The sequence below is a fragment of the Rhamphochromis sp. 'chilingali' genome (assembly GCF_963969265.1).
Source record: "Rhamphochromis sp. 'chilingali' genome assembly, chromosome: 6".
Lineage (NCBI taxonomy): Eukaryota > Metazoa > Chordata > Actinopteri > Cichliformes > Cichlidae > Rhamphochromis > Rhamphochromis sp. 'chilingali'.
Window position 1 is genome coordinate 9,618,730 of NC_137933.1, and position 23,691 is coordinate 9,642,420.

Below are 23,691 nucleotides of genomic sequence, written 5' to 3' on the forward strand. Positions count from 1 at the left end.
CCCTTAAAATGTGAGCATTCATCAGATCAGTGCTTGACTTGGTATGTTAACAATGGGCAAATAATCAGAGAGCTGCACTTCTCAGTAGTGAAAAATGAAGCAGAGGTTTCTTAACTCCAGTTCTGCCAGAATGGGCCACAGGACTAGTATTTCAGCCTGCTTTCTGGAGCCTTTGGAAATAACTTGAGAAACAGACGTAGCCCAAAGCCTGGAAAAGTGGCTTTGTAGTTCTGAGGTTGCTGGTTTGATTACATTTTTTATACCTGACAAAAATAAGAGCAATGCAAAAAAAACCCCACTGAAGTCAAACTATTGTTTAGAGCACTAATTTGCTCCAGTCCATTCACGAGTCAGAGCAGGTCATGCATTTAGAGTGTGATTTTTTTGTTGAGCAGTGGGACCATATGTGAGCAATCTGATCGATCATTTTGTACGGTGGGGGGGTCTGCCTGCTTCAGTGCTTTGTGTGTGACAAGAGGGGGCTGGTGTGTGCTCATTTTGGATCAAAGCTGTATACTGCCCACCCAATCTTTTACTTTTGATTGGATGGGTAATACCTACCTAAGATAGCAATCACAACCTCTGCGATAGCAAGAGCTTTTCTACTGTGACCCCAAGAACTTGAAAGAACCTAAACCTAAAAGCTTGAGATCACCAAAAAAAATATTGACGGCAGAGGTTGATTTTTCAAGCCACTTTTATTTTGGCCACTTCTTGGGGTTATACAAGGAAGCAGGCCTGGAGACTGACTCGTCACCGTGGTAACAAAGAAAATGGAGGAAAACTTTACTGCAGATGGTTGAAATTGTCCTTCTGTGTAGCTCTAACTAGACTTGGGTGTTTTTGTTTGTCTTATACTGCCTGCCTGGTGCTAGTGTTACACTTGTATGTTTTTCTTAACTCATACGGTATATGTTGCGCCTGCGGACCATTACTATGTTGCCTTATTGAAAATCTACACAAAACGTTGTTTAGGTATGAGGAGTTGTTCCAAAACCTAAATACATGATCCCTGGGTCGTGATCTGGCCTTTAAGTAAAATTAGGAGAAACTGTTTTGTAAGTAATTTGCTAACTAAGAGTGACATTTCAGTTTCCATGTTTTGTAATTGTGTAATTTCAGTTCAGGTGGTCTTTCCCTTCCCTTTCTGAAAGAACAAAAGCAGACCTTGAAAACCAGGGAAAACCAGCAACCAAGCTGTAGACCTGCTCAATGTTCCAGGCACAGATCAATATTTTTACTGTAATTCCATCAACCGTCATTAAAGCTACAGCTCTGAGGGTGAAAGAGGTGAAGGATGTTTGTGGGCAGCGAAGAATGGAGAAACGGTTGAGGGACAAAGATTAGTTGCAGAGCAATTCAACGAAGCTAGGACTTGGAAAAAAAAATAACAGAAGGATAGAGTTGAGAGCAAATGTGTTTTTTCTTTGGGTCAAACTGCAGTGGAAAAGTTTGCTTTACTGAATCTTGTACTTGCTCCATTTAATTTCACACTTCAATTACAAGCCGGGCAGGACTTGTAAACTGCAGTCATATGGACTAGCAGGTAGCTCTTTTTATTGGACAAAGTTTTGATGAGCTTTCACCTTGTGAGTTTAAAGAGATTGGCTATGGAGACAGGACTCCAGAGTTATTGTTCTGTTTTAGCACTCAACATGTCAAAATCCAGTCTCCAAGCCAACACTGGGAGGCCAACTCCTGTAGCTGGATTAGATATATGAAAGTATGATGCTACTATACACGGTTCTTCACAAAAGATCAAATTAAACACATATTCCCAAAAGCGAGATTTTTAAATTACTTTTTAATGTCATTCATTCATTTTTGCCATGGAACTCCTTGTCCTAAATAATGTTCATTTATTAAAGCACAGCAGTTCTGGCTTCTTTTACTGTCCTACAACTGTAAAGTGCTACATGTTGACCAAAGAATAGTCCCATAGTCGTAGGGATTTCTTGCATGTCAACAGTTAAGTTAAAGACCCAACAATAATATAGAGAAAACCCCCAAAATCAGATGACCCCCTAAAGGTAAGCACTTGGCAAAAGCTGGAAGGAAAAACGTCCTTTCAACAGGAAGAAACCTCATAACCAGGCTCACCTGCTTCCACAGGAGAGGGTCCTGATGGCTGAAGGCTCTGCCTCCAATTTTCTTTTTAAATACACCAGCAGTCTGACAGCAAAGTGCTATGGTATGGTACTATGAGGCCTTTAATATAAGATGGGATCAAGGCCTTTTATATGAAGATTTGTATTTTAAATTAGATTCTAGATTTAACAGGGAATGTGCTAACCGCTACATCACAGAGCCCCTATTAATGGCATAGATGTAAAGTCTCTAATATAATCGCTAAAGGCTGATGAAGCAATAGTTATGTCTCTGTATGTTTGGTTGAATTGTACACATTCACAGAACCCCAGTGGAACAGGTGTGTATGAGAGCCCAGGAATCTGTATAATGAGAATCCAGACATCACAGCTTTGTGTTACCAGCAACATTTTGACACAACATAATATATATGAAGATATTTGCTGGAAGAGTTGGATCAGAACAGCTCAAGAAATCTCAAGAGAGCGTTCTGACTGTGTGCCTTTCAACTCAATGTTTTGAACTGACAGCATTATATGAAAAAAACAGGCACTAAAGGCTAAAATACTTAAACAATAAAATAAGCTGCCAAGAACTTGATGGGTGTGAAGCCTATGTGGGCCTGATGCCTTCATTTACAACCCCTCTGCAGAGTAAACAGCCTCATTTGTTGTTTGGAAACTCTGCATTCCACTCAAAGAGAAATTTCACCTTGGCCTGTTTTGGCACAGAGCAGTGCCACTCCTGAATCAGAGCCTGCAGCTTGCAAAATGAGTAAAATATAGAAGCTGGGAAGGCAATAAAAACTTTTCATGATCCACTCATAAGAGGCGCAGCAGGTCTGGTCAATGATGTGGGACGCCAACTGAGAAACTCAAGACTGATGACAGCAAACAAAACAGCTCATCAGCACATAAATATGTAGTGATTCATGTGGGATCACAGTAAAACTTTTGCAATTTACCTGGCTGACACCTGAAGCATGCTGCTCAAAAATGCATAGCCATTCAGTGTGTGTTTTTTCCCCCTTTGTTTTTTTTCCCCAAAGCTGAGAGTTTATGATCTATGAGAATAAGATTGAGTTTGGAAATGAAAAACATTAAAAAATCCTTTTTTTCAATTGTTTTTCCTTCTGCCAAGATTAATGTTTTGTGTCAGTGCCGCCTTGGGTTGTGCTCTGTGTTGTGCATTGCTTCATCTAGTATTCACATAAAGAAAAGTAAGTTAAAAATGACTTCAAGCATAAAACTGGCAATGATATACTTTCTTCCATTTCTTAAAAAAGAATATCTTACTTCTTTTGGGCATAGCAAACATTAATAGTAGTGGCGTTGTTGGGGACTGTTGTTTAAAACATATATGTCAGACTTCTGGATTCAGGCACTCTAAATACCATGTGCTGTATACAAAAGATTATTTTGAAGAGTCTAGTTTTTCTTGCTGTTTTCATTTTTGAAACTTGATGTGACCACATTTGAATGAAGTGCTATACAAACCTTATGTGAAAAAGGAACTAAAACCTATACAAATTCTAAATATATTCTAAAAACATCTTGTCTTAAAGATTTTAAGACATCATCAAAGACGTTAAGAGAACATCAGGTTTTCAAAGTAAGTGCAATGATGAACTACAAAAGGGTGTTAAGTTTGTGTTTTGCGACTGTAATAGCTAACTTAAAATAGTCTTGATCACTGACTTATTTTATATCTTGTAGAGAGATAAAAGTATTAACAAATACAGCATTTCTTTAAACCATTAAAACAACTGAACTGTAGCATTGTAGATACTTGCCTCTTGCAATAACACATTTGTGTCTCACTCAGTCACAGACACCCTCTAAGGACTGTGTTTTTGTTAAATTGCCATAATGATGCTAGCATAGAAACTTGATTATTATGCAGATCATTGTTCCCCCTTTTTTTATTAGACACACACTGGCTACTGGTTTGTGCCTAAAAGAAATAAACATCACTTATGTTCCACTTATGGAATTGTAAAGCGCTTTGGGTGCTTTGAAAAGCGCTATATAAATCCAATCCATTATTATTATTATTATTATTATTATTATTATTATTATTATTATTATTATTATTATTATTATTATTACTTATAATATAGAAAGGAGTCTCAGAAAGGAGTCTTGGCTTTTTTCTAAACTAAATTGAGCTCAAACTCAAGTGCCTGTTAATACCATGTCTGTTTTTGCACACTGGTGAGATGCTGATGGTAAAAAACGTCCATTGTACAAACGCATAACACCGTAGTAAATAAGCACAAAAACAATTGAACCTATTCCATACCGTCACTGTCATTATATTATGCTGCTATTCATACTGTCATTATATTAATGCTGCTATCCTGTATATATTGTACATACTATTGTTTGAGTACTTACGATTGTTTTTTTTGTACTTTTTATATTTTACATTTATATTTATTATTGAAACTTGCACCAAGGGAGTGGCACTCCAATTTCGTTGTACTCTGTACAATGACAATAAAGGCTATTCTATTCTATTCTATTCTATTCTATTCTATTCTATTCTATTCTATTCTATTCTATAAACAAACTTTTCAGTGTTAAAATGCAAATAATTATTACCAGGTCCTTTACAAATAGATAAGCTCATTTTTAACAGTCTTTCAGTAAGTCAGTAAAAACTTTGTATTACCCACACATTTTTATGGACCTTCTTCAAACTTTACAACAATATGTCCTTGGGGAACATAGGTACCTAGCTTGGCTAAGCATTTGACCTTGACATTTACTGTTAGCGCCCAAGGTCAAAGTGGAGCTTGAACATTTTTTTCTAGGAAACAATATCTTAAGTAATATGTTCTTTGAAAGTCACGGAGAAAGTTTTACAATGCACCTTTTATTTATTCAGTACAACGCCCTACAATATCACTGTGGTGCCATAACAGGCTGATGCCATCATATTGTAATAAAAACATCATAAAACATCAAAGTTTCGGTATAGCCACTGTCCTTCAGAGGGTGGTTGGAGTTGTATTCTCTGAGTGCTCTTGTTGTTTAGGATTTTGGATGATTAAAAAACAAACTGTATTTCCAGGCAGTTGCAGCAATGGGCAACTAGTTTGTGTAAAGAAATTCAGATATACTGACTATACAGTCATTTAACTGTAGCACCAAATTGCTGGAGTTGGCACTGAGGAAAAAAGAACATCTTGCATGATATATTATTTCTCAGGAGGATTTCTTAGATATTTTTCTCAGGATTTATTGCATACTTTTGAGTGATTGGCTCATTTACAACTGTGTGGTAAGTACATTTATGTTATATTTATGAAGGTTCCCAGTTGAGAGTAGAAGTGATATTCTGACATCATGTGTTGATGATTATCTTATTCTAGGGCTGCTTGCTGCTGCGGTTGCCATTAAAATCCTAGTGCGTTTGCATTTTTATTGTTAATTTAAGTCGGATTTCTGTTACGGATTTCTGTTTATTGATTGGGATTAGCTCCCCCAGAAGAGTTCTCATTGTGCTAGAAGCAGGAGAGCTTTTTCCATCAAATGTAGCCATTTGTATTTGTAGCCATAGCAGTCGTTACAGAAAACAAAGAATAAGGGAAAAAGAGAAGCCTGTTCTCACCTCTCATACTTTCATCAGTCCACACACTGATATATGTATTGCATGTACCATCTATTGAACATGTATAATAGCATTAGCTTTAAAAACATTTATTGTTGGTATGATTGTTATTTATTTATTTCTCAACACATAAAATGTGCACACTGTTTGCCTCAAAGTAACAGGAGAAATCCCGTGCATGCCTTTCGGGGCTAAATTAAACATAATAGAGGCTGTGTGTGTCACAACTGCTCCAATGGCAGCTGAGAGGCAAGTGGCCACACTCCATATCATATTGATTTTAGATTAGGAAGGCTGCTGTTTGCAGACAGAAGGAAGGAGGAAAAAAAAAACGTGGGAGAGATGGTTGATGTCCGATGATGATGATGATGATGGTAGGTGGAGTACAAAAAAACAGAGCATTGGGGCTGAAGTGGGGAATGAAGGAGGGAGAGGGAACGAGGACCAAGAGACATTGTGAAATGTGTTGATGTATTTCAATCCCATAAATGCAGCAATTTCTCATAATAGTTGTGGCAGAAAAGAGACAGGCTGACATTTTCCATTGTTATACACCACCAGGCTGCTTGCTTTCCAACAAGACCTCTCCCTATCTCCCAACCTCTCCACCCACACACACTTACAGAGCATTGATTAGTGATTGATTTGGCTGCAGACTGCCTCCTGTGATCCTTCTCTCATCAAAAGGAACTAAATTCAGGAGCTGGGGCCCTGATCTTGTGTACAAAAATCATTCAAGGTTTCCTTTTTTGGTGCGCTAGTATATGTTTTTCAGTGTTTATTATTGTAGGAGTCACAGTCTCTGCAGAAAAGTGTTTCTGTAATTTAGTACGATGTTTCAGTCAAAGTTAGCAAGAGTTCCTTCTCTCTGGCAGTTTTGTGATGTCATTGTTTAGCTTACTAAATGTTTGCGACCTTTAAATAGCTTAGCCGATTATCATGCAAACCTAACATGTAGGTTTAAGAGATGCAGTTAGGCCCATGAATATTTGGACAGAGACCATTTTTCATTTTTTCTTCTTCTGTACATTGCCACAATGAATCTTAAATGAAAAAAACTTGTGCAGACGTGCAGACGTGCAGACCTTCAGCTTTAATTCAGTGGGTTGAACAAAATGATTGTATAAAAATATGAGGAACTAAAGCATTTTTAATCTATTCATTTCAGGGGCTCAGAAGTAATTGCACAAATTAAATAACTGAAAATAAAATGTTCATTTTTAATACTTGGTTTCGTGGGAATGACAGCCTGAAGTCTCGAACTCATGGACATCACCAGATGCTGGGTTTCATCCTTTTTAATGCTCTGCCAGACCTTTACTGCAGCGACTTTCAGTTGCTGTTTGTTTGTGTTTCTGTCCGAAGTTTAGTCTTCAGTGAGTGAAATGCAAACTCAGCTGGGCTAAGACCAGGTGGCCAGTTAAGAATATTCCACTTCTTTGCTTTAATAAACTCTTGTTGCTTTGCTTTGGCTGCATGTTTTGGGCCATTGTCCATCTGTATTATGAAACACCACCCAATCAGTTTGACTACATTTAGCTGGATTTGAGCAGTATGTCTCTAAACACCTCAGAATTCATTAGGCTGCTTCTGTCCTGTGTCACATCATCAATAAAGTGTCTCAGTGCCACAGGCAGCCATGCATGCCCAAGCTATCACACTGCCGCCGTCGTGCCTTACAGATTATGTGGTATGCTTTGGCTCATGCTGTCTCCATGCTTTTTTCTTACCATCATGAAAAAAGGTTGATTGTGGTTGATCTGTCCAAAGAATATTGTTGCAGAACTGTGCCGGCTATTTTAGATGTTTTTTGGTTTTTTTTTTTTTTTTTGAGCAAAGTCTGGTCTAGCCTTTCTATTCTTGAGGCTTATGAGTTGTTTCTTGCAGTGAACTTTCATGCAGTCTTCTCTTTATGGTAGACTTGAATATCGATACGCCTACCTCCTGCAGACTGTTATTTACTCGGTTGGCTGTTGTGAAGGGGGTTCTCATCACCATGGAAATGATTCTGCGATCCTCCACCATTGTTGTCTTCCGTGGACATCCAGGTCTTTTTACGTTGCTGAGTTCACCAGTGCATTCTTTCTTTCTCAGGATGTGCCAAACTGTAGATTTTGTCACTCCTAATATTGTAGCAATTTCTCTGATGGTTTTTTTTCTATTTTTGCAGCTTAAGGATGGCTTATTTCACCTGTATGGAGAGCTCCTGGAGAGTGTTGTCTGTTCACAGCAAAATCCTCCAAATGCAAGATTACAAAATGCCAGACCTTTTATCTGCTTAACTGACAAAGACATAATGAAAGAATTGTCCACACCTGCCCATGAAATAGCCTTTGAACCAATTGTCCAATTACTTTTGGTCCCTTTAAAAAGACGGTGGCACATGTTAAGGAGCTGAACTCTTCATCCAATTTGAATGTGGATACTCTCAAATGAAGGCTGAGAGTCAGCACATTTTGGGTCATTGTCCATTATATAAGTAGAATGGAATATATTTCAGTAAACACGGAAAAAAAAACTCCAACTTGTGTCAATGTCCAAATATACATGGACCTGACTGTATGCGAGCTAAAGATTCATGACCATTGCCATAATCCACAATGATATACTTTTGGATGAATAAACAGTATTAAGCATCTCTTCAGATAAACTACGGTTTCATGTGACTGAAGCATTATTTATTTTTGATTTCATCTTCCTTGATCACCATCCAGAAATATCTGTTATGTGTCATATATCCCACTGGACTGCATAGTTATTATACAAAAACATACTTTTTTTCGTGCAGCATATTACATGATGGACTTACAGTAACACTGAATTTTGGATATAGCCACTATATTTTTTAAGTATGGCCACCATCTTAATTAAGTCTGTTTGAATGCTAGCACTTGCTAAGTGGCAATGTACTTAGAAAAAGTACACAGCACTGTTTGAGTGTTTTTACAGCATGCTTGCAGGTACTGTAATTATTCATAAAACAGGTACCCTAAGTTTTCAGTAGTCAGGAATCAGTAGTGCTGTGTGGTACTGCAAATTTTGCATCGGCCCGATACCAAGTAAATACAGGGCCAGTACTGCCAACATCAATACTGATAGCAATACTTGAAATCCATAAAGGCAGCTTCTACAGGGGAGAGCAGTATGTCATGTTTTATAAGATGAATCATTATCAATTTCACATTTTAATTACCAATAAACTACTGTGATTTTTACTTTCCACAGTAATTAGTTAACATAACAAAACACACCTTTCTGCTTCTCATGTCTTTCGAAACGCTGCTTTTCGGAGAGCTGATATCTAGCTTCTGTTATTTAAATGTGCTATAGGCTATCAATGAAATGGATGTGACAAACAAACACCAAAAGGTTCACACAGTTTTTATATTTTTTAGTTAAAAAATATTTAGTGTGATTCAGTGTGCTAGTTACTGAACTTCTAGCATAGAAACAAAGAATCAATACCAGTGCTGGTTAGTGTTGGTATCGGATCAATTCTAGCACAATAGGATATCTATATTTGGATTGATCTGCCCAAATTTATTTTAATTTGTTATTTTTAAGGATTAATAGATTAATAGATATATTTTATGATTTAGTGCTAAGCTTTCCCTTCAGCTCATCTTTTCACAAGTAAAAAATCTAGAGCTCACAGTGCATTAACAATGAGTGGCTGATTTTTTTTCTTCCCCCCCGGCAGAAGGTTACTGAAGCTTGAAACAGTCAACTAAACTCATCTCAGTCTAATAACTGACCTGAAATGTAGCCCTGAAAAATGCCTGACAGAATCCACAGAGCCAGCCTGAACGCCACCTATAGCCTGCCTTTACAGTAGTATACTGCCAGCAGCACAAGCTCTGAAAAGAGATGTGTCCCATGTGTCCAGATTAAAAGAGGTATAATCATAACCATTAGTAGTAACCAGAATCCAGACTCCTCATCTGAAACTCCTACTTTCAGGCAAATGGAATGAAATTAAGCTACACACAATACTCAAGAAAACAAGCCTCAGTGCATTTACTTCTACAGTGAGTCTGTTTCTTTGTGCTTTAATGAATGTCATTTTTGCCAAATAGAACAGCAAAGCAGGAACAACAAGTCTTTTTGTCTATTTGTAAAAAAAGAAAAGAAAAAATGTCTGAAATTTAATGAAATTTGCTTCTGCAAGGAAGGAAATTTCATTTCTCTCATAGGCCCACCTTTCCATAATTATAGCTGAACTCTTCCCATGAATTTATTTTCTGCATAAAGACATCTTTAAATACATACACTTTCATATTTGTGTTGTTTGTTTACCAGTCTCCTTCATGATAACGTTTTGTTTGGCCTTGAGGCTCATGTCCACAATGCTGCTATCTCATTTTTTCCTCATTAACTTTTCAGATCGGTCTAGGATGCAGGCTGTATCCTTAAACCACCAGTAACTGATAAACAGAGTTGAAGTATTGCAGCTACTTCTCATGTTCTTCTGAATCCAATACAAGAACACCGCAAAGATGCTGACCTTAAGAGCCATCTCGGAGTTGAGCACTTGGGACCTGACGCTTGGTGGTTCGTCTGCAGTGTCAGGACACAGAAGAAGAGCCTCTCTGTCAAACTTTTTTTTTTAAAGCCTCCCACATTTCCTCTTTCTCCTTCATTTTCCTTGTTCTTCTGTTTTTTCCTCCCCTGTAACTCCCACAGCTTCCCCAGTAGCGCAGCCCTGCGACACTTCATTAGCTTCCATCATCGCAAGCAGCGACACATCTAAAGGTGGAGGAAAAAGTGACATTGTGAAAGACATTTCCTCCAGTAGGGGATGGGGGATGGTTGCGCCAAGCGAAACCTTAAGCATATACTATATTTAACTGTGTCTAAACAGGCCCGAAAGGATAAAATCGCCCCTCTGTTTTGCTTAATTTTCCTTTGCTGTGCAGTCTGATCGTATTATTAATCTCTAATGCCTTGCAGATGTGCCCTGATTCAATCTGTAGGTCTAACATTACGCAGAGTTAGCATGCACGTGTGTATGCATGCAGTATAGCACATACACTTGAATACACAAACCGATGCAGGCATTAAAAGAAGCCATATTAGAGAGAGGGAGGAACGTGAAGGACTAAAGGCAAAGGAAAAGAAAGAGGGGCATTAGAAGGAGGGGTGGGTCACGTCAGGACAATGTTTCAATATGTTTTGTGTCGCTATATCACAAACCCCCTTATTATATCTGCCACTGCCCCCCCTCTTTAAGAAAACACATTCATGCAAGAAGAAGTCATCAGCTGTCCTTGTTTCAACTCAAACATTCAAAATTGTGGTGCTGCACCAACAAGTGGGGCTGTTTCCATTTTCGTCCCCTGTACCATGTGGTTCTTGGAAGTTGCTCATTTTTTTGCTTAAAAGTACTGAGGGCAGGGAGGAAAAACAAGAGAGAGAGAACAGAGCTCAGTCTTTTTTCTTCTCCTTTCAGTTTGAGTCAGCTCAGCCAGTGATTTGACCAGAGATAAACATGTGAGCTACATTTCCTCTGGGTTTGCAGAGACCAGATTTTAATATTTTGGCTCTTCCATCTCCATTAAAGGGAATCCAAGTAATTGGATCAATATTTTTGACTGCAAAAGATTGTCTTACAAAACTAGGAGCCACACAGTCGACTTGTACCAGCGGAGGGTTTTCTGGAGCATCAATAATCAATAAGAGGCAGACTTCAAGGATGCGTTGAAAAGCTTGTTTGAGACAATTTCTTAGTGGAGTCAGAAAGTGTATTCATATAGACAGTAAACACAACATCTATGCCATTAGTCCAATTCATATTTGTCTGTTGACAGAGAGATGTCAGAAAGCATCTCATGAAGATGACGAGGATCAGAGATCCGAATAGCTGTCAAACATGTTCCAGAAAAACTACAATAAATGTAAAAGCTTTCTTTTCATTTAGCATTATTATTTTGTTATTATTAATAATCAATTCCTTTCAGCACAGTGGTGAAGTGGTGAGCACTATTTCCTCACAGCAAGTAGGTCTACCAGCTGGGTGAGGATTTTCTGTGTGGTGTTTGGAAACCCTACACCATAATCTGACATGCACCTCCCTGAAACATAACTACATACAGGTCAATGATTAGCCCATTCAGCACCGTCGATTCCTCCTGTGCATTTTCCAGCTACTTTTTGCCTGAGTTTTTGAATCTATCACTAAGTGAATAATTGTATCAATAAAATGAGCAATAATTATAGCATTAGTATAAACCTCACAAAATTTCCTTGGGTCCATTTTAATAGTTTCAGAAAATTTCCTATAGGAAGATTGCTGAAACTATTAAAATGTAACAAAAACTGGAAAGAGTTAAGGGACAAATATAGCCAAATTTGGACCTCATAGTACCCTAGTTTGGATTCAGGAAAGAGACACACTCTCTACTTTTACGATTAGGTTTAAAACATTTTTCTTCAGTCACGTCTTTTCACTTTCTTTGTGTTTATACACCACTTTGCATTTAATCATTAATTTTTCATCTCTCGCAGTGTGTCTTTGACCTGTCTTTCTCTCCTCACCTCAGAGTGGTTGTGGCAGATGGCAGCTCCTTCCTGAGCCTGGTTCTGTTGGAGGTTTCATCTTGTTAAAAGGGAGTTTTTCCTTTCCACTGTCACCAAGTGCTTTATTATAGGGGGCCGTTTGATTGTTGTTTTCTCTGTATTCTTGTAGGGTCTGTACCTTACGATATAAAGTGCCCTGAGTCAACTGCTGTTGTTACTTGGGGCTATATAAATAACATTTTATTGAATTAAAATGAAAATATTTTTGTTCCCAAACAAACTGACCACAACAAAGAGTGAGAACCCAGGAGGAAAAAAGTCCACGCATTTTATTTGGTGTTCCATGTCCCAATTGCTAGCCTCAATAGCCTGGGATTAGTCTGCTAGGGCCTCCGCCAAGGGTGCCATCCATCCTTCCATTGCAAATGGACATTTTATTTGTTACTGTCATGGCTGGCACCACAAATAAAACACTGGGATACAACAACAAGGTAATAATGCACAAAGACGTACATGTAGGTTTCATCATACTCTCTCCAATGTCCCCACAAAAGTCTAAATCAGGCCTTAGAATCAACAATCTTTCTTGTTGCTGTGTGAGGTTGTGTTATGTCCAGTAAAGAGAATGGCAATAAAATGTATAAAAGTTCAATTGCAATGGCAAGTGACTGAAAGTAGTGAAAAATATTGGGGGGGGGGGGGGGGGGGGTTGTTTTACAAAATTCAGTCATAACAAAACAATGATCCATCCATCTGCATATCCTTTTCAGGGTCGCTGGAGCCTATCCCAGCTGTCATAGGGTGAGAAATGGGGTACACCCTGGACAGGTCGCCAGTCTGTCGCAGGGCCAACATACAGGGACAGACAACCATTCGCGCTCACATTCACACCTAGTGACAATTTGGATTATCCAATTAACCTATCCCCACAAGCTGCATGTCTTTGGACGGTGGGAGGAAGCCGGAGTACCCGGAGAGAACCCACACAAACACGGGGAGAACATGCAAACTCCACACAGAAAATGATGTTGGAAATGAACTCAGGACCTTCTTGCTGTGCGGCAACAGTGCTAACCACCGTGCCACCGTGCTGTCAGTCATAACTGAACAATGATTAATACGTAAATGTTTAACTTATTCATATCATCACGCCTAGATGAAAATAAGTCTTAAATGTCACTGATGTGTGATGTTCTCCCAGTCAACCTTGTAAATGTCAACAGATTTCACAGAAAAGTAAAGAATCTGCACAAACCCTAGTGCAAACAAAAACACTGAGGCATCAGGCATATTTCACTGGGGGAGAAACAAAATGATCAATTATTGCCGTCTTTGGTGTTACCATGGCTGACAACTGACAAAAACATGGCTTCAGTCTGATTCCTTTCAATCACACATTGCTTTTTTATTCCTGGGCTGCATTTATTTCAAGGAATAAAAAAAGCTGGAAAATGTGAGAAAAGCATTTTTCCCCTACTCCACACAAGAAACTATCAACCCCACATTGACTCTGTTGAAGTTGAAATGTAGGCTCTCTTTTCATCCTCCTTTTTCCTCTCTGTTTTGTGTGCTCTCTTTCTCTCCATCCACCTCCTGTCAGCTTATGAGGGCATGCATTTAACTGGTGATGAATAGTGATGAGCATATGGGGCAAATATGTGAGTGTGCATGTATAGGGTTGTTAATGTGAGACCTGCAGTCCTCTTTTGTATCTGTCTCAGCCTGACACTCGTGCATCCCACAGGGAGGGGGACATCCTGTTTCTGTCAGCAAGGCCGACTCAGATCAGCTTTGCTGCCCCTTCTATGAGGGTGAAACAAGGGGGAAGGGTATCCAAAGACAGAGGAGGAGAAGGAAAGGATAGATAAAGCGATATCATGATTTGGCAAAGGAATAAAAGGAATACAATTAAATTGAGCGTGCACAGAGAGGAGGAAATCAAACATGGGCTCATCTTCTATCCTGGTTCCTTCTACAGTTATACAAGCTTTTCATTATCAGCCTTGAGAAGATTTTGTTTCCCATAAGCTGCTCAGTGCTCCTGTATTTTTTAGTAAACAGTGTCAATGCAGCACTTTTTACATTCTTTTAATGCTGCCTTATAAAGTCTTGTTTGGAAGAAGCTGAGCATTACTGCTCAAATGCAGCTGGTGATATTGCAGCTGTAAGTAGAGAAAATATTTATAGTAAATCAACAAGTACATAAATGCATCTAGTTTAAATGTTGTGGCTATGAGCAAGAGGGAAATTTAGTTTAAAAATAAATAAATAAATACAATTTTCAAGACAAATTTTCAAAGATACAAGTCAAAGATTGACCCTTCAAACCATGGTGCAAATCATCAGTGTAAAAATACAAGCTCAGTTTCAACAAACTTGAAACACATTTTAAAATGTTTAAAGCTGATTCCATCAACATGTTAAAAATGTTATGATAGGGGCATGTTTCCATCCATGCTGCATCACCACTCCTTTCAACATCAACCTTGTGAGTAACTATGATCTGAGGAAACAAACTGCTTTAATTCTGAAAGGGAAACATTTTCTTCTTCTGGTAAGATTTCAGCTGCTTTCACTCTGGACTTAATGAAACACAGAAGGGCCAAACTAATCCTTTTACATACAATCTAAAATTGTGGGACTTGACCCAGTGGGCAGAGTTTTCAGAGTATGAGTCTTTTTCTGTATGTCTATACATTTCTATATGTGTAAATTATCAATGTCATGTGCACCAACATAGCATCATAGAAACTGGATTTTGATAAGCTGGTCTTTAGCCTGTAGGGATCTTAAGGAAAACCTTAACTTTGGATCGGCCAGATCGTTGGACAGTTTTCTTCTCTGCCTCACTTCATCTCGCATCATCGTGAGATCTTTCTTTGGATGACAGTTTTAACATCCATATGCCAAAGTAGCAATGCTCTGTTTACTGATGTTTAGAGATGTTGCTGAAAAAATCCAATGGTTTCCAAAGCAAAATTATTTTTTTAATGCAGTATATCATTAAATACAGATTCTCTGATTCTTAATATCATGTACCACACATAGTTATGTTGAGAAATGTTAAACTAGTTGTTCTCCCACTCTGTCACAGTTGTTAAACGCTTTCAATCTTTTAAAAAACAACTCGTATAGCTGCCTTGCTACACACTTGTGAGATGTTGCCACTGACCTAAACTCGAAATGAACCAATGTTTTTGTTCAAGTAGATCACAGCAACATCTCTCAGGTTTAACATTTATTCAACATTTTACTTTATCTTGTTTTAATTCCCTGCAGCTCATCGCACGCTGTTTTCACTTTCATTATTACACAGCATTCCAGCTTTGTTTGGAAAGGTCACAATCTGTTTTTTTCCCCCCATTTTGTTTATATATAACAGCAGATAAAAATGTTTGTAATTGCCAAAAGAAGTCGTCATGATTTACTGATTCTTCTTTTTCTTCTTTCAGCTCCTCCCTTTAGGGCTCACCACAGTCGATCATCTGCCTCCACCTCACCCTATCCCTTACATCCATGACTCTTTTCTGTGGTATTCCTCTTTTCTTTTTGCCTGGCAGTTCCACCCTAAAAATCATTTGCCCAGTTTTCCCTCCTCTGTACATATCCATCTCAATCTAGCCTCTTTTACTTTGTCTCTCTGATATGCTCACTTCTACTCCTGGCTCTCTGGATCACTCCCAACAAAAATAAGCTCTACCATCTCCAACTCTTTTCCACCTCTTGTCTTTTTATCAGTGGGTGCCAAAATAATTCATAATGAAAATAAATCATTAGTTTGACGTTCCTCTGGTTCTGCATTAGATCACTTAATTGGAGGACTACAGAAAGAATTGGTTTATGATAATTCTACTCTGAAAGAAATGTTTTAGAGAAAGATGACTAAATGTCTTCAAGTGCTTTTTAAGCAAACTAGAGTCATGCAGTATAGCCACATCAAAGATGTGTGTATAAAGGTAGAAAAAAATGGAAAAAATTTACTCTTCCAATGTTGGGGAAGGCGTCTTTCTGTTTAGAAGCAGTTACTTCATCGTGATCCAGGCTCTACATGCTGGACCAGCCATCCTGGATTAAGCCCAAAGCTCAGATAGTATCATTAGTATCCAGTCACAGAGAAGGCTTTTGTATCAACACCACTCGCATTACATAATCACAGAAAAGGCTTTCCAACTGAGAGACTCTTTGTTTTGAATCGTAAGCTCTTGTGATTATAAGTGAATCCATTAAGCCCCCATATGGATGCATTGCTCATCATCCTAAAAAACTGCCACAATTAAATGCTTTAGCATTTCTCAGCAAGCACCTCATTCCTGTAAGCAGGACAACCATACCTTTGTTTACCTGGATTAAAAACCGTAGCCTGCATGTATACAAATTCTGAACATTGTTCGAAAGCTTTTCTTTTTTTGTCGTTTCCAGCAGGCTCTGCTTTGCTCCTAACAATAACAATTTATGAGATGTACAATAGCTCCTTGATAAGACAAGAAATTTATGATACTGCCATTAGGATTTGTTTTCCCCACAGCTCCTGTTTAAGTTTAAGAAATCTCACTCCAAAGCCCATATATGCCTGTAAGGCAGCTTGAGAGAAGAGGCTCTGCAAAATTGCTGCACCACTTCTGCAGCTGCATAAACTTTTCTACATACCTGTCTCTATGAACAGTATAATGCAAAGATCATAAATATTTATTGAATGAAAGCATGTACAGTATGTAGCTGCTGTTAGCATTTTTGAAAGGCCCCGACCAGCTGCTGGGATGTTTGGAACTCACCGAGAAGAAATTACCTCTATTTGCTAATCGGAAAATCAGTGATTTGATCCCTGGCTACACGCTGAAGTTAGAATCAGAATACTTTATTAATCCCTGAGGAAATTATTTAAGACAATGGATATGTCATGTAAGTGTCATTGGATGAAATACTGAATATATTGGATCATCATCAGAGACATGGATTCCAATCCTGACACGGAAATCAAAAAAAAAAAAAAGAAGTCTAAAAGCAATCAATCATCCACGTAAAGAAAACTTTGCATTCAATTTTTTTTTTTTTTTATCAAAGTGACATAGCTGATCAAGCTAGCTGGTAGCAAAAGAAGCAAGCTAGGCTATAGTTATATTTACTTAGATTTGAGCCTGAAGAGCTGACAATATGAAAGTAGATGAAACATTAGCTTAAGGTTTTAGCTTTGCTAAATGACTGGCGAAAAAAAAAGAAAGCACAAAGACTAGAGTTTTTTTTTTTTTACCCCTGTCCACCGACACATTATGGTTAAATGAAAAAAAAAAAACCCCTCTCATTTTATCTTCACAACATTTTGGTTTTCCTCAAAATGGTTCACTTTTAAGCTTCCATCCCCAGTTTCCAAACCCATTCAGAAATGTGTCTGTACTAGAAAATAATCAATCTACTTTTGTTCAGTGTTGTAACAGCTCAGTACTGCTTGTCTAAGTTTGGTTAAGCTACTGCCAGCCTGTGTTTCATGTGCAAGCTTGCCGTCTCTCTGTAATTTCTTAGTTTTCTTATCAGTGGAAAAATCTCTGGCCCATGAAAATGACCACCAATATTTCTGTTGGCACTAGCTTTTCCACAATGTTTTCATTTAGAGCAGAAAGAAAACCCTAACAAATGAACAGTTCATGGTAACACTGCAAAACGAGGTCTTTCTGTTGAACAACATAATTATTTTAATCCACATTTTCTTTGAAGATTTGTAAAGCAGTTTCCACATTAACTTTAATTTTTATGGCATTTTAAAACGAAAAGGTCAGCTTTTATTCTTTGTATTTTGAATAAACTATTATGGTTTTATGTTTGCAACTTCAACAAAATCTTGTGCCTTTTTTGACTTGCCATTGAAAGAATAGTGCTGATTCACAAGCGCAGGTTGCTGGAATCTATATAGAACAGCATTTGTTAGAACTTTTTTTTGGAGTAACAGTTACAGCTGGATAAAACTCTGGAAACATCAGGTTGCCGAAGACAAAAGTGGTTTTGCACCTTTTCCCCTGTCTGCTTTAGAATCAAATTACATCAAGTACAAGGTAGCTCCCCTGCTGTTTCTAAATAAAATAGCCTGTCAGAGCTGTCAACCGAAAATATAAGATTAAAAGATAACATGAAAATAAGATCAGTGTCATGCATAAATAGCACAATCCTTGTGTGATGTTTGCGGTTATTGGGGTCATGCAGTCCAAGTAAAAATTGGTTTAAATGGATAACTATGTAAAAATAAGCTGTGCGGGTATTTTGTTGTGAATGAAATAATGAGATCCCAAAGGGGAAAAAACCCTCAACAATACTGCAGTGTGTTCTCTTTCACAATTATGTACTGAGTTTAGATTGTCATCTGGTTATATTCAGTTTAGACACCAACAGAGAATCATGTAAAACATATAGTTTTACATATTAACAGACTATAGTTTCCAACAAGATTTCAGAGACGCACACATCACTGTTATGTCACAGTCTAATTAGACTGATTAAAAGCAGGCATTAAGTGAAAAAAAAAAAAAACTCTTGCCAAGTCATAAAAAGGAAAACTGGGAAAGAATTTTTTTGCAGGCTTGGACTCAAGAGTGCTTCTTGTATAAAAAAAAACCATGGTGAGGATAGCAGAGACAACCCAGTGAGTGTGATAAACCAGTTTACCCAGGAGAAAGGAGACACATCTGCAAGGGAAGCACTCGCCTCAAACCACCAAATAGCTACTTAGTGGGTTGCCAGATATTTACAGCAGGACAAAACCTTAATTCATCGTCGACGCTTTGCTTGACAGGCTGGCTCCGGCTGAAGAGACGACCTCAGGATGTGGTCAAGAATTTCCAATTCCCAGCGTGAACACCTATTGTAGAAATACATACACATATTTCTGTCTGCATCAGATTTAGAATGCATTTCTATCTATCTTGCCATCATGTCTGTATTATGAAAAAAGACGCCACTGATATAAATGAACGAGGCTGTTGTGTTTATTTGACAAGTTTCCTGCTGAGTAAAGCTGCAGAGATTTGCAACAAATGTGGATGTTCTTCCCTCACAAGGTCATTGCCTGGATATAAACACTGGCTGCAAGTAGCTCTTGTTGGCATTTTGGCTTGCCATCAAATTACTCTCTGAACATTGATTAGAGACAACTGATATTGCATAAACGGTCTTTGCTAGGAATTTGAGACTGAACTTTACAAGCAGCTATTTTGTAACAAACAGTAAACAAACTTGTTATTGCTTGATCGTTGGGTATTTGAACATTAGTCTATGTTAAATGTGTTAAATGGCCATCAAGGACCTTTCTCAAGTTTATGTTAACGTGCCTGCTAATGTGACAGACTGCTAGCAAAATAAAGCAAAATACTGGCTTGGGTGAGAACATAGGCTTATTCCTGAAATTGAACGTACTGCTAAAGTGGCACGGTTCTCATTGGCTAATTACTTGATATGATTAACAACTGATTTTTAGAAAGCAATGGTGTATAACTAATGACTGGTTTCATAATCAAGAGAGATGCAAGGAACAAGTGACAATTAATTGCTTTTTAATATTCAAATTAAATGTAACTTTGTATTTATACAAATGATACTTGGATATTTCAGGTAAACAACGGCATGGAAGTTTATAGGCTTGTCTCTGTCACAGTAATACATGCATTGCATACTGTGCAGCACAATACCATGAAAAAGCATTCCTGATTCCTTAGTTTTTGCATATTTGTCACACTTAAATGTTTTAGATCATCCAATAAATGCACTGTACACGCAACATTACAGCATAACAGGACAGTTTTCAGTATGTGATGTCATTGGTTTTGCTGATGTCTTTGCCTGTGTGTGCCTCTGGGCAGTGAACATACATTGGAGAAACACAATGGTAGCTGTAGTTCATTTAACACCTGCTGGAGTCATTAATAATAGGATTTCAGTGTGTTACATGAAGAACCTTAAAATATTTAAAGATGAGTAAATTACAGCTCTGCCTTTATCCAACCTGCTGGGGCCTGTTTACCGAATGTGCAACACCAGGTAGTTTGTTTTCACTCATAACAGTTTTATGAGTAAAATCCAAAGGCCTGTAGGGCTCACACATGTATGTGTTCTGTTAAAGCAACAGTCATTTGTGAGAGGTGACAGTGCCATCAATCTGCTAATAGGGCTTGCAAATCACTTTTGTGTAGAGTGCCTGAAACAACACACCCACACCTGCCAACATTTCTCTTTGGAATTTATTTTTCAGTGCACTGCTATTTTCAGCCTAGTCCACCTAGACAGCACAAACATTCATTATTTATCATTACATATAACTTATTTTCTTTTCAGTGCTTTTATTGATTCTGTCAGTTTTCTTAATTTAAATATTATGTAAAATATTATGTATAATTTGTTATTCTAATGGTATTATAGAAGATATTTTAAAGGATTCTGATTCTGATATATAGGTCTGCACTCTGTAATTGGACTGAAAATAAATGCCTCATGAAGGAAGCAGTTTTTCATTTGGAACAGTATTAAACATCGTTGTTTCTGTGGGGGGGAGGGGGGGGGGGGCTGATATGTGTAAATATCTCACCTCCAGAGAGGTGAACCCTAACTAAACTAAGAAAAGCAAAACAAATAAATAAGCAAAAATAATAGGCAAACAAAGCCACACTCGCCAGGATTATTCTTTAAAGGGAGCCAGTTATTTAAACTCAGTGATCCTTAACATGATATGACATGACATTCTCTCTCCCTTCCAAATAAAAGCTCCTCTGTGTTTTGTTACAGGTCACTCCACACTTAAGTAATCCCTTTCCAAAGATCCACCTTCTCCCTTTCTCACTCTCACTGTTCCTCTCGAGTGAAGTGAAACTACTAAGCTTAAGAGGCTTTTGACAGAAACCCCAGCCCCTTCTTTTCAAATCAAGCATCTTAATTAGTGTCTTTAAGTGGATGCAGATCCTTATGCGCAGCGCCATATGCAGGACTGAATATTCATGCATGGGACACGGCACATTGTCCCTGCTCCAGCCCAAATGCTGTGTTTCTTTTACCCTCATTATTCTGACACACTGACAAAGTGCAACAAGGCAAAGAACAAAAAGGAGAAAGCAAAGTCAGTTTCTGGCAAAAGTTCACTCCAGACTTCATGACACTAGGAAAAAAAAGAAAAGTGTGCTGATCCAAACTTATATTGCTAATATTGTTGAAACCAACAAGCATCTCTTTTGAGTGCTTCGGATGTGCTCTTGACTGCTGGTGTAATTCCAGATGTTTGAGAAGTTTGTTCATGTTCCTCATCACTTCCTACACATTGTAAATACTTTATTACTGATGACTGCTTTCCAAAGCAAGTGTAATGAGGTGGATTTCATCTACTGGAGGATCAGCGGCAGTGGGAATGTGGAAACTCTAGAAGACTGGAATCCACTTGAGAAACTTAAAGAACTTGTGCCATTTTTATGTACAGCACTAATATATGTTATTCATCACTAGAGTATATCACATAAAATAAAGCCAAGCAAAGCAAACCAATAAACATTCATTTGTTGGCTTGCTTACAAATATGTCAGTGTCCTGCATGTGTTGACATACGACAAAAACTACAGGTCGAGAGATTCCCTCTACATTTTTATTTACTTAGTTAACATCTATTTTTTTCACACTTTTTTAGTCTATAGTTTAATAATGAAAAAATAATGACCTTGTAGTATACAGTCATCTGAAAAAGAAAGTTTTTACTAGGGTGTGAAAAACTATGTGCACCCTTACTGCTTCTACAGGAATTAAGAGGGTAAGTAGGAGGCAGGTGCTGCTAATCAAATCTAATTCAGTAACTGATCATCAGCAAGTGAGAGCACATCTATAAAAGCCGTTTGCTGGTCTGGAGCATTCAGGTATATGCTACACAATGCCACAATCTTCCAAGAGTTGATGTCCAAGCAAAGTCTGACCATGCAATGCTCAGAGAAACTGCAAAAAGCACATTAGATTCTACAGGCCTCAGTTAGCATGTTAAATGTTAAAGTTCATGACAGATAATCCAGAACATAAGCCTCTTCTCTCTAAAAAAAACCAAAACATAGCGCCATGTCTTAAGTTTGAAAAAATTGCCTCTGAACAAACCACAAGACTTATAGAACATTGTCCTTTGGGCAGACAAGGCCAAGTTTAAATGTCTAGCCATAATGCACACTGCCATATTGGCAACACAGGATATCAGAACAAATACCTTATATCAACCGTATACCACGGAGAGGTGGGGATTTGGGCTTGATATAGAGTGACAGAACCTGGGTACCTTGCAGTCACTGAGTTGACCATGAACTCTGCATAACTCTGTATAGTACTGTTTAACATATTCTAAAGTGAGACCATCTGTCTGATAGCTATAACCTTGCTGAGATTAGATCTTGCTACAGGACAATGATTCAGGACACAGCAGCAATTTAGAGATTAGACAGACCTCTTCTCCCCCTGTTTTTAAATCCCTTCTGAAAACCCATCTCTTCATCCAGGCCTTTGACACTTTGTGAGATGTTCTTGTTGTTGTTGTTGTTGATTTTTTAATTTTAGTTGTCTTTTAGTTGATTTTATAATGTTTTTAATATGGGGCTGTTTTAATAACTATTTATTATATGTTTTATTAAGTTTTTTATTTTTGCTGTTTCATTTTATCTGTTGTTCTTAACTGTACAGCACTTTGGTCCTGTGTTGGATGCTTTAAAATCCTTTAGAAATCAAGTTACATTGGATTGGATTTACAGCACACTGGTTGAAAAAGAAAAAAATCAAGGTGTTGCAATGGCCCCGTCAAATGATGGGACCTCAACCATACTGAAATCTGTAATGGGACCTCAATGGAGCCATACATAAATCAGTGACTGCAAACTTCAATAAACTGAAGGAAGGTTATAAAGAAGATTGTGCTGCTCACGTCAGCAACAACATGAGAAACTGATAGTCATACATTCAAGTTATAACTGCTAAAGGTGGTTCTACAAACTGCTGAATCATGTGGTGAATTTAGTTTTTCACCAGATCACCTAGAGTCATATTGTCTGAAAAATAATGAAGAATTTTGTGACCTCTTAGGAGGTTGAATGTGGAGGTTGTTCATGTCTGGTAGACAAAGAAAAATGATTACCATACAGATAGGATAATATTGTCTTTATAATTTAATACCACTATGTTACGCCTCTCTTCAGTATCAGGCAAATAATGAGGCCCTCCTCCTATCCAACAACATCATCATAAAAAAGGGGCACAGCTACGACAGGCCTTTAATTGGTGCTCATTAAGTAAGCTGATTTATTTTATAAAATTAAACTCTAATTGTCGTCACTTTCCCTCACAAAACTTTGAACGTTTATTTCAGGACTCAGCCTTTCATGCAAGTCATGAAGAGCAACGGGGACAGTAATGAGCGGGGGTATGAGGGTATGTATGTATTCATGGGTGAATGTAGAGTCAGAATAATTTGACGGGTGCTTCTGCTGG